Raw genomic sequence first — 13,492 nt, forward strand, 5'->3', positions numbered from 1 at the left:
TTCATTTATTCATGAGTTCTCCAACTTTTCATGCTTTCTTTCTTCATTCCCTTGATCCAATCTTTGCCTCCTAAACCTTAAATCACTTAACAAACATATCAAGGCATCTAATGGAATCAAGGTGAATTAAATTTAACTATTTTAAGACCTAAAAAGCATGTTTTCACTCTTAAGCACAATTAAAGGAGAAGTTATAAAACCATGCTATTTCATTGAATAAATGTGGGTAAAGGTCATCAAAATACTCTAAATTCAATACAAGATAAACCGTTAAATTGGGGTTTATCAACCTCCCCACACTTAAACCTTAGCATGTCCTCATGCTAAACCAAGAATGAAATAAGGGATATGACACTTATTCAAAGCAAAGAAACTATATGCAAAATGATTCTACCTACTTGGTTAAAAATAAATCGATCTCCAAGAAATACATGCACAAGTAGGGCTTAAGATCATATAACGATTCATGAGTACTACCAATTGAAGTATAAACATAAAGTTCACATAGACTTGTAAGAAGAACGCTCGTGAAAGCCGGGAATCAAGGAATTGAGCATCGAACCCTCACCGGAAGTGTTTGCACTCTAGTGGCTCGGTGTTTGGGGTTGATTCTCTCAATTCTCCCCTAATCATGCTTTCCAAGATTTATTTTTCTTCTAACAATCAACAATTATTCAATGCATGCATACATGTATCATGAGGTCTTTTCTTTAGGTTGTAATGGGGCTAGGGTCAAGGTAGGATTATATATGGCTAGTGGACTTAGGATTTGAATCTTTGATTAACTTAAACTTTCCACCTAACCTATGACATCCTATACAATTAAGTTCTAACCTAACTACCCATTCTTCACCTTTCCACATACTCATGCATTCCCTTTTCATTTCACAACACATATGCATTGACTTTTATTTGAGAATTACTTTGGGGCATTTTGTCCCCTTTTTTATTTCTTTCTTTTTCTTCTTTTTTTTTTCTTTCTTTTTCTATATTTTTTTTCTTTTCCATATTGTTTTTTTTCTTTCTTCCTATATACAAGAGCATCAATGCATAAGGTTTTACAATTGATCAATACATGAGCATGTACCCAATTTCCAATAATTTCAATAAAAATACAAAACTACCCTTTTATTCACCCAATGTCCCAAGGTTCCCACACTTGAATGATACTCACACACACTAGCCTAAGCTAATCAAAGATCCAAATTAAGGACATTTATTGTTTTTCGCTTTAAGGCTTGTAATGTGCTAAATTAAGAACAAAGTGGGTTAATCGTTGGCTCAAATTTGGCTAACAAAGGAAGATAAAAGGTAAGGCCATTTGGGTAAGTGAGCTAATGAAATGATGGCCTCAATCATATAAATGCATGAATACACAAAATAATGGACATAAAGAATCAAACAAATCAAAGATTACAATCATAGGAAGAGAATAATGCACACAAGAAGGAAAATAAGTGGTTATAAGATGTAACCACACCATTAGGCTCAAATCTCACAAGCTTGTGTTCTTAGCTCAAAAACCATGTTCCAAAATAAATTCATTCAAGCAAGTTCCACAAAGTATATATTTTCAAATTGGTAGGGTGCCCTAAAACGGTTTCTTGGGAAAGAAATCATCACCCTAACCAAGTAGTCCTAACAAAAAAAGAAGTGGTAAAAATATGTACAAATTCTAACTAACATGCAACCTATCATGCAATGCAATAGCTAATCTAACAAAGAAAATAAAAATTTGGTGTTGAAAAGGAAATTGTTACCCATGGAGATCGGTCGGACGACCTCCCCACACTTGAAGATTGCACCGTCCTCGGTGCATGCAAAGAAGAGCAAGGTGGATGGGTTGCTATAATTGATGAGCTCCTTCTAAAGGTTGTGCGGATGACTTGTTTGTTGCCCCATTTAAAAACTTTCCTTTCCTCCCATATTGGTGGCCAACCAAAAAGGGAAGGAAAGATGAACGACAATTAGGCCTACAACAAAGATATCAAAACAAGTAGAACGTAGGCCGGGGCTAATGCCAAATAAGAGTAAGGTTCCCACTACATGTTAGCTAAGCATGTGAGTGAGAAAACAATGTAGGCTAATGGCATATTAACTAATACTCGATGTAAGAGTAAAATCGAAGCATGAAAAGCATATGGCACATCAAGTTCAAATAAGAAGAAGTGGGTCATGAAAGACAAGATAAGGTCATATCAATGCACAAAGACATAAGAGTCATACAAGATGAAGCATTGATTTAAAAGTTTCATCACCCAACAATATCAAACAAGTCAAGATGCACCAAAATAATGCAAGAAATTCTCAACAATTGAGTAGGAAAGTTCAACACCATTATTAAAATGGGAAACTTAGAAAATAAAATGAGAACAAGATAGAAAAAAACAAAATTAAAATGCAATGAAAGAAAATAAACAAATGCAATAAAAGAAAATGGAGGAAAAGAGAAAAAAAAAATTTTTTTTAGTATTTTATTTATTTATTTATTTATTATTATTATTATATTATTATTATTATTATTATTATTATTTTTATAAAAAAAATTTCATTTATATTAAAAGAAAAAAAAATTTTCTAAGAGAGGAAGAAGAAAAAAAATTAGAAAGAAAGAAGAAGAGAAGAGGAAAGAAGAAGAAAGGAGGAAGGAGAAAAGCAGGGTGCAAATCCGCACGCGCGTGCACAGCGTGCTAGCGCGTGGATGCAGCAGGAACAATCTGCGCGCGCGTGCACAGCGCGCTTACGCGTGGATGATGTTGTGCTCCTAGCACAATGCTAGCACAAAGCGCGCATAACTCTCTGGTTTTTCTACTAGAAGTTGCAGAAGTGCAATCCGCGCGCGCACAGCGTGCTAGCGCGCCGTTGCCCTTTTTTTTTTTACCGACGCGTGTGTGTCATGCACGTTTACGCGTCAATGGGCAAATTGGTTGAAGGACGCATACGCGCCAGGTGCGCGCACGCGTGCGTCGAGTTAGGCTGGAGGCATAGTGTCGATCCAAGTCTGGCACAACTCTCGGGTTTTTGGCTGGGGTCGAATATTTTGCATCCACGCGTACGCGTACAGTGCGCGTCCGCGTGGATGGTCAAAAAATGCTCAGGTGCGCGTACGCGTTAGGTGCGCGCACGCATGGATGGTGTTCTGTTTTTCAAAAAATATTTTTCTATGTTCTTACACCAATCCAACCCTTTCAATCCTCCAAACAGCTACCAAAACGCCCCAAAACCTTATTTATCATATTATACTACCAATCAAACTCAACTATCTAAACAAAACATGAAATTAAACTAATTCTATCAATATGTACAAAAAGGGAAAATGAAAAGAATTTACCATGGTGGGTTGTCTCCCACCTAGCACTTTTGTTTATTGTCCTTAAGTTGGACTTATGGGGAGCTCCTCATCAAGGTGGCTTGTGCTTGTATTCATCTTGGAACTCCCACCAATGCTTGGTTCTCCATTGTGCCCCAGGATTTCCTATGGGTTGAGTCAAGTGTTGATGGAGTTCTTCACAAGCTTGGGGCTCCCAATGTTGATCCTTTTTTTCTAATCCGGGATCCCACACTTTATTTTCACACCCGTCTTCGATTTGGTCTTCATACTCTCTCTTTCCGGGTGGTTGACATATAGAATTCTCTTTAACATACCAAGCCTTCCATCGTGACCCTTGTAAAGTGGCATTCTTCCAATCATCGTTCCTATACCTTGAAGCTTTGACCTTAATGAGCCTAATTCCTAACTTGCAACCACTACACAACTCATTCTTGCTTTTAATTCCACAAAGAGCTCTAAGTTGTCCATCCGTTTCAATCAAACCATATTCAAGCGAGAAAGTAAAGCTTATGGATAAGAATTTTACCCACTTGAATGTTGTGTTGGATGGTGACTCGGGAAGGGAGACCTCCCCACACTTAGACAATGCAAGGTCCACTTCCTTGTGCTCTTCAATTTCAACCTCTTTCCTTTTACTTGGCCTGGTGTTGTCTTCAAGCGCTTCGGTTTCTTGTCCAATGAGAGGTGATTCAATATTGGATAGGAATTCATTGATGGACAAATCCATCTCTTGCTCAACCTCATCATATTCTTCAATTTCAATATACACCATGCCAACTTTTTTCTCTTGGTAGCCCTCTTTCAATTCACTCTCTTTTTCGTTGCTCACTAAGGGTATGGGAGGTTGTGCACATTCTTTTATAAATTTGACTTCATGTCCAATGGGAGAGGATTCGATTGTAGATAGAAATTCATCCATGATTGAATTCATCTCTTGATAAACCTCTTCCAAGTCTCCAACGATGATATGCCTTGGAGGTTGCGCACCCTCTTCAACATCAATATCAAGCTTCTTGGAAGAGTGCTCCATGATGCTACATTCCCTTGGACTTTCAACATCTCCTAAATCTTCAACCACCTCTTCCTTTTCTCCAATGATCATAGGCTCCTCTAATTGCTCTAACAGAAAGTGGCCTCCTTTATTTTCCACCGGATTTTCCAATCTCTCCTTCATGCTATGATCTTCAATGGATTCTTCACATGTGGCCACGGAAGCGCCTTGAGTGTTCAAACATTTGTAGGCTAAAGTATGCACTACCTTGGTCAAGTTAGTCACAAACTCTAAGGTGTTCCTTTGCATATCCACTTGTCCTTGAAGTAGCAAGGTAAGAGAATCATCTATTGGGGCTTGGGGTGGATAAGAGGATTCATCATTTTGGGGAGAGGATTCATAGTAGGAAGGTGGTTCTTCTTGGTAAGGGTATGGATATGGTGAGTGTTGAGGTGGTTCATGGTAGTAATCTTGATAGAGTTGTGGTGGTTTTAAAGGTTCTTGCTCATAATCGTCATAAGAATATGGTATGGGTGATTGGTCATATGATGGATAAGGGTCACATAAAGGTACTTGGTAGAAAGGGGCTTGTGAGTATAGTTGAGCATCATGTTGAGGATAAGATTCATAGGCATATTGTGGTGGTTGATTGTCATAAAAGGAGTCACCATAACCATTGAATTGACATGCATTAGGATGAGAATTATACCTATAAGTGTCCAGAGGTTGATGCCAATAGGAGTGATCAATTCCTTGAGGCTCCTCCCATCTTGGAGTGCTCCATCCTTGGTACATGTTAGCATTGAAGTTCACATTCCCTACAACACAATTAGAGCCAAACTCATAGCCAAAGTGAGAATTTATTAAGGAAAAACAAAATAAAACTAACAAAATCTAGTAAACAAGCAAAAGACAAACTATTTACACTATTCACATATGTACAATAACCAATAATATAACACCATTGCAAATCCCCGGCAACGGCGCCATTGAAATCTCGTTGAAGTATAGTCTCTAAACCAACAATAATCCTTTCATGCAAAAATTTGTTTGTCACAAGTACAAACCCCTAAAATCTATAAACCGAAGTATTTAAACCTCGGGTCGTTCTCCCTAGGATTTACAATAAAGTGTCTTGTTATTGGTTATGAGTTATTTTTGGGGTTTTGGTAAGAAATATGGAAGTTAAATGCTAATAAGTAAACTAATGGCTAAAAAGGTCTTGGCAAGGGTTGGTGGTCAAGAATCTCTATCCTAATTACTAACCACAATATGAGAATTGGCAAGGATTAATCTCACTTTGTCATCCTCTAACTAGTAGTAAAGGAAAGTCAAATGAGCTATATCAATCCTAGTCCATAAGTCCTAACTCTCCACTAATTCAATTAGTGAGAACTAGAGTCAATGGATCACAATCATCAATTACTTGGACATTAGTAACTCAAGAGTTCCTAAGTTACCTTTCCAAGCCAAGAACATAAAATTCTACTCTAAAATCCAACCAAGCATTTCATCAAACACTTGGAATGCATAAAAGGAAGCATAGTAAATCAACAACAAGAATAAAATCTAGCAACAATCAAATGTAAAGAATTAACAACAACAATTAAAGGGAAAAAGATCTACATGAATTACCTCTTATTGAGTTGAAAGAAAAAGGAAGAAACAAAAGTAGATCTACAACAAAACACAAGAACAACATAAAAGAGATTACACCAAAAGAATAGAAGAAGAATGAATGTAACTACAAGGAATTGAGAAGATAGAAGTAGAAGAAGATGAATCTAAATCTAGATCTAAGAACTAAACCTAATCCTAGAGAGAAATGAGAGCTTCTCTCTCTAGAAACTACTTCTAAACTAATTCTAAACTAATGGTAACTAACCCCCGTTTCCCACTTCACTCCTTGGGTTAAATAGCATCAGAAATGAGTTGGATTGGGCCCACAAGGCTTTAGAATTCGCTGGCCACATTTTGCTTTAAGTGAACCAGGTGGCAGCAACGGCGCGTGCGCGTACTATGCGCGTGTGCGCCACCATACGTGTAGCAACTGTGGCATATCTTATATCCTTTTGAAGCCCCGGATGTTAGCTTTCTAACCCAACTGGAATCGCATCATTTGGACCTCTGTAGCTCAAGTTATGGTCGTTTAAGTGCAAAGAGGTCGGCTTGACAGCTTTCCGGTTCTTTCATTTCTTCATGAGTTCTCCAACTTTTCATGCTTTCTTTCTTCATTCCCTTGATCCAATCTTTGCCTCCTAAATCTTAAATCACTTAACAAACATATCAAGGCATCTAATGGAATCAAGGTGAATTAAATTTAACTATTTTAAGACCTAAAAAGCATGTTTTCACTCTTAAGCACAATTAAAGGAGAAGTTATAAAACCATGCTATTTCATTGAATAAATGTGGGTAAAGGTCATCAAAATACTCTAAATTTAATACAAGATAAACCGTCAAATTGGAGTTTATCACTCCACTCCCTTGTGCTCTTCTTTGAATTCTTCCACCTCCTTGTAAACCTCTTCAACTTTAAGCGCAACCTCATCAAATTCTTCTAATTCTTCTCCGTCACTCAAGTCCTAAGTTGGAGGTTGTGAAAAGTCCACCTCTGCATCACCTTCAGATTCACTCGAAGAAGGTTCTTCAAATTCAAGGGGTGCAAATGCGGATGCAAGTTCATCACTAGGAGGTTGTGATGCGGGATCTTCATCACAAAGGGACTTGTTTCTAGTTTTATTCCATCCAATTCTTCATGGAGTACATGCTTTGGGGGTTGTGCACTATCCTCCTCAACATCAATTTCAAGCTTCTTGGAGGAATACTCTACAACTCTAGAGTCCCATGAAGGTTCAGCATCTCCTAAGTCTTCGACCACTTCTTCCTCTTCTTTGATAATTTCGGCTTTCTCCACTTGCTCTAATATAGAATCAAACTCCTCCTTGATGTCACTTAGTGTAGAGTTGTCTTCAATGATGGAACCTTCCTCTTGTTCAACCTTCACTAATTCTTCAACTATTTCTTCAACTTCAAGTGTCTCTCCTACCTCTACCTTTTGGGCCTTCTCTTGCTTCTCTTGAAGTATGTGTGTGCAAAACCGATCCATTACGTCCCTAAGATGATCCCTTCTATCTTGTTCTGGGTCAGTAGCATAATTGGGATCATGTTGCTCTTGGATTGATGGATATGGGTATTCTTGCACGGAGGGTGGTGGTGCACTAAAGCTTGAGGGTTGAATATTGGAGGTAGAGGGTTGGACCATGCAGGATATAAGATTTTGGAGTTTAGAGGTGAGACCAATGAGAGTAGAGATAAGCGTGGTTTGATGCTCTCTTTGCTCTTGGCGTATAGCACTAAAGGTATCATTTATGGGAGCTTGGGGGGGATAGGAGGGTTCATTTGTCAAGAGAAAGGGCTCATTATAGGAAGGTGGTTCATCTTGATAAGGATATAGAGTGGTGTATATTGAGGTGGTGGTTCTTGGAAGTATGGCTCCTAAGGCTTTTGGTATGGTGGGTAAGGACTCATATGGGGGTGTTTGGTGGTAAGGGACTTGTGAGTATGGTGGTTCAAAATTATGTTGAGGAGGGGCTTCAAAGGCATAGTATGTTGGTGGAGGTTAGTGCCATGAAGGTTGTCCGTAAGCTTAAGACTCCTCCCACCCTTGATTGTCCCATCCTTGATGCATGTTCTCATTGTAATCTTCTCTTCCTACAACATGATTGTAACCAAACTCAAAGTAAAAGGGGTGAGAATTCATAGTATCAAGAGAAAATAAATACAAAAACTAATAAGAAATAATGAAACTAAACTCCTAAAACTAGAAACAACTAATAGAAAAACAAAAAAGCAAAGATTATTCACAATAACCAATAATAAGGCACACGTTTGCAATTCTCTGGTAACGGTGCCATTTTGATTAATGGATTCTTGCGTGGTCTAGAATTCACAAATATATTCTCGTTGAAAGTATAGTTCCTAAACGAATAATAATCCTTTCATACAAAAATTTGGTTGTCACAAGTAACAAACGCCTAATAAAATTGATAACCGAAGTATTTAAACCTCGGGTCGTCTCTCAAGTAATTGCAGGGAAGTGTTCTTATAATTGGTTATGGACAAGTATGTTTTTGGGGTTTTTAATTAAGAAACAAGGAAAGTAAATTACGGAGAAATTCAAATGATAAAACAGTTTTGGCAAGGTTTGGTGGTCAAGGATCTCTATCCTTATCACTAACCACAACATGAGAATTGGCAAGGATCAACCCCATTAAATCATCCCCTAACTTAGTAAAGGAAGGTCAAATGAGCTATATTAATCCAAGTCCATAAGTCCTAGCTATCCACTAAATCAATCAGTGATGACTAGAGTCAATGGCTTTTAATCATCAATTACTTGGACATTAGTGACTCAAGAGTTCCTAAATTACCATCCCAAGCCAAGAGCATAAAAATCTACTCTAGAATTCTTCCAAGCATTTCATCAAACACTTGGAAGGCATAAAATTAAAGCATAGAAAACTAGCAAGAGAATATTAAATCTAAACAATCAATAGCAAGGATTCAATAACAACAAATAAAGAAGCAAGCAATAAACATGAAATACCTCAAATTGCATTAAAAGGGAATTGAATCTAACATGATAATTCATAAACTCAATTGGGAAAATAGAGAAATCAACAAGAGAAATAGATATACCAAAGTATTAGAATAAATGAGAGTTTAAGAGAACTAAATTAAAGGAACATTGAACTTGGAATTGAGAAGAAATAAATCTAAACCTAAAACCTAGAGAGAGGAAAGAGCCTCTCTCTCTCTAAAAACTTCATCTAAAACCTAAAATTATGTGAATGAGAAGTGTCTCCATGATTCCTCTACTCTGCAGCCTCTAATCTATGTTTTCTGGGCCGAAAACTGGGTCAAAAATAGACCAGAAATCGCTGGGGGTGATTTCTAATACACTGAACTTTTTGCATATGCGCGCGTACCTGTGATACGCGTGTGCGCGTTGCCTAGCTGTATGGCTACTATGGCAAATTATATATCATTTCGAAGCCATGGATGTTAGCTTTCCAATGCAACTAAAGCTGCTTCATTTGGACCTTTTTAGCTTAAGTTATGATCGATTGAATATGAAGAGGTCAGGGTTGACAGCTTTGTGATTCCTTCAATTTCCTGTATTCCTTCCACTTTTGCACGCTTCCTTTCCATCCTCTAAGCCATTCCTGCCCTGTAAACCCTGAAAACACTTAACACATATATCACGGCATCGAATGATAATAAGAGAGGATTAAAGCTAGCAAATTTAAGGCCAGAGATGCATGTTTTCAATTATAGCACAAAATCAAGAAGGAAAATGTAAAACATGCGATTTCCATGAATAAGTGTGAGAATAATGGATAAAATTCAATAAATTAAGTACAAGATAAACCGTAAAATAGTGATTTATCAATCTTCCCACACTTAAACATTAGCATGTCCTCATGCTAAGCTCAAGAGAACTAAAAGAGTAAAGGCAAAATGGTAGGATGTATGAAATGCAACATATCTATATGAACGCAACCAAATGCCAAATGTTGTTACCTACTTGGTTAAAAGTAAATAAAACTTTCAAGAACAAATAAGAATTGGATTTCACTAATTTAAATCATAAAAATGAAGTACAAATAGACTTGCAAGAAGAAGATAGTTCATGAAGGCCGTGAACAAAGAAACGAGCGTTGAACCCTCACTGAAAGTGTATACACTCTAATCACTCTAGTGTTTAAGGTTCGATTCTCTCAATTCTCTAGTAATCTTGCTTTCTAAGCCTTGCTCTTCATCTAACAATCAATAGAAATTTAATGCACAAATACACATATCAAGAGATCTTTTCAAGGGTTGTAATGGGGTTAGGGTCAAGGTAGGGATGTATTTGGTTAAGTGGACTGAAATTCAAATCCTTGATTAACCTAAACTTCGCATCTAACCTAAGACAATCTATGTAATTACAATGCAAAATCTAACTACCCATTAACTATGTTTACCTCATATTCATGCATCCCACATTTAAGTACAACTCATATGCATTAATATTATTACTTAACTTGGGGCATTTTGTCCCTTTTTTATTATTTGCTCTTTTTTTTTCTTTTTCCCTTTTTTTCTTTTTTTATTCTTTTTTTATTCTTCTTTTCTTTTGTTTTTTTATTTTTCTCAATGCATATGATTAAGGTATTGAATGCATAAACATGTCCTCAACATTCTTTTTCACATTTTCACAAGAATATACAACACCCAATTCTCAAACCAAATATTTTCAATCCCAATTTCCCCACACTTAATTCGTGAGCAGTCTCACTAGTCTAAGCTAACCAAGAATACAAATTATGGACATTATTATTTTCCACTTAGAGTTAGCGATGAGCTAAAGTAAAGAACAAAAGGGGTAAAATAGGCCCAAATTGGTTTGCAAAGGGTAATGAAAGGGTAGGGCCATATGAATATGTAAGCTCAGCGAAACAAAGGCCTCAATCACATAAGGGAAAGCATACATTAAGCAAGACAAATATCACAATTTTAGCGAGAACAACACACACCAAAAGTAAAATATTGGTTGATAAAATGCAACCAATCAATTGGGCTAAAAAATCTCACTGGTTTTGTGTGTTCGACTCTAAAACCATGTTCCAAAAATAAATTTCTTCAAACAAGTTTAACAAAATTTTTAATTCAAATTAGTGAAATACTATGAAATAGTTTCTTGAAAAGAAAAGCATTACTTCAACCATGTAGTGGTAAAATATGCACAAAATAAAACAAACATGCAATCAAACATGCAAATGCAACAACTAGTTTAACAAAGAAAATTTAATCATTGGTGTTGAATCAGAAAGTAGTTACCCGCGGAAGTCGGTATCGACCACCCCACACTTAAAGATTGCACGGTCCTCGGTGCATGCAGAGATGTACAAGTGGACAAGTGGCTCCAACTGATGCTTTTTCTCCAAAGATTGTGCGGCAGACTTGTTTATTGCTCCAGTTAGAAACATTTCCTTTTCCCTCTTGGTGGCCATCCTGAAAAAGGGAGAAAGGAAAGGGACATGTAATTCAAAAAGCTAGAACCGGGAGGAGGAAAGTCCAAGTGATAATCAATGCCAAGATAAAAGATAATGTCTTAAATACATGGTCGCGACTACATGCAAATAGGACATCAATTGAAGTCAATGAAGGCATATTAGAGCAATTAGATGCAAGAGGTTGAAAAGTATGCAAGCAAAGGCATGAAAAGCATAGATCAAGCATCAATAGCAAGAATGAATATCACATGTAACAAAATAATAATCACGTTATGTTGACAATTAAGCTCAATATCTAAAGGATTGCAAGGTGTTTGTGAAAAATAGGCATTAAAGTAGAACAATAAAATAATTGAGAATTCGCAATGCCATAAGGGCTTTTTCACAAACACATGGTATGCATGTAAAACATGTGAAGTAAAGTAGTTGATCAAAGCATGTATGCAACCCAAAATTAATAATGTCTATTGTCAAATCACACCACAAGATATCCACAAGCAAATATAGAAGAAAGAAATCACCCAAATAAATTTCTAACAACAATCATAAGAATGCAAAAATAGATAATTAGTAAGACAGAAAAAAGAAAAAGAACCTTAAAGAAGAAGATGAAAATATAGAGGTAAAGGAGAATGTGACTGAGAAAAGTAGGAAGAAAGGGGGAATAGGAAAGTAGAAAAGAGAGAAGAAGAAGAATGAAGAAGAAAGAAGAAAGAAGAAAGAAGGAAGAATTAGGATTGAGAGAGAATTAGGATTTAATTGGGGGTGGGAAAGAATGAAAACTGGCGGCGCTGGGATTTAGTGGTGCGGCGCAACCGACGTGCACATGTACTGCGTGCGTCCGCGCGGGTTGCGCAAAAGGAGAGGGACACGGAGGCATCCAGTACGCGAACGCGTTATCGTGGCGGTGCCTCTAGCGCGAATCAAGCGCGAGGCCAGCACAACTTTTGGCCAAAACACTCAATTACGCCGATTTCCAAGGGCACGCGTGCGCGCCAAGCATGCTTCCGTGTGGGTCGTCGAAACTGCGAGGGATGCGTACGCATCAGGTACGCATAAGCATGGGTGAGCTTGTGCGTTGTGCATGCTTCCTACATAGCTCCCGCAGAACCCTCTGTAACTTGGGCATAAATTCGATTCCCCCAAGGACGCGTGCGCGTCATAGACGCGTAAGCGTCGAAGGCTCTTTTTCTTTTTTTTTTTTGCAGAATGCAGATGATGCAGAACTTATGAATTAACATTGTTAGAAATAAAATAAAACAAAACTAAGAATAGAAAGGGACGATCATACCATGGTAGGTTGTCTTCCACCTAGCACTTTTAGTTAAAGTCCTTAAGTTGGACATTTGGTGAGCTCCTTGTCAGGGCGGCTTATGCTTGAACGCTTCCAAGAATCCCCACCAATGTTTTCAATTCCAATAGCCTCCGGGATCCCAAACTAGGCACATAAAGTGATGAGCGGATAATTTATACGCTTTTTGGCATTATTTTTAGGTAGTTTTTAATATGATTTAGTTACTTTTTAGTATGTTTTTATTAGTTTTTAAGCAAAATTTACATTTCTGGACTTTACTATGAGTTGTGTGTTTTTTTTGTGATTTTAGGTATTTTTTGGCTGAAATTGAGGGACCTGAGCAAAAATATGATTCAGAGGCTGAAAAAGGACTCCAGATGTTGTTGGATTCTGACCTCCCTGCACTCAAAATGGATTTTCTGGAGCTACAGAAATCCAATTGTCGTGCTCTTAATTGCGTTAGAAATTAGACATCCTGAGCTTTCCAGCAATATATAATTGTCCATACTTTGCCCAAGTTTTGACGATACAAATTGGCGTTTAAACGCCAACTTCCTGCCCTATTCTGGCGTTAAATGCCAGAACTGAGTTACAAGCTGGAGTTAAACGCCCAAATTGGCACCAAAGCTGGCGTTTAACTCCAAGAAAAGTCTCTACACATGAAAGCTTCAATGCTCAGCCCAAGCACACACCAAGTGGGCCCAGAAGTGGATTTCTGCATTATTTACTTATCTCTGTAAACCTTAGCTACTAGTTTTAATATAAATATTACTTTTTCTCATTGTATTAGAGGTCTGGGTTATTTTGGTTCCCCCT

This window comes from Arachis stenosperma, chromosome 6 (genome assembly GCF_014773155.1).
Source record: "Arachis stenosperma cultivar V10309 chromosome 6, arast.V10309.gnm1.PFL2, whole genome shotgun sequence".
Taxonomy (NCBI): domain Eukaryota; kingdom Viridiplantae; phylum Streptophyta; class Magnoliopsida; order Fabales; family Fabaceae; genus Arachis; species Arachis stenosperma.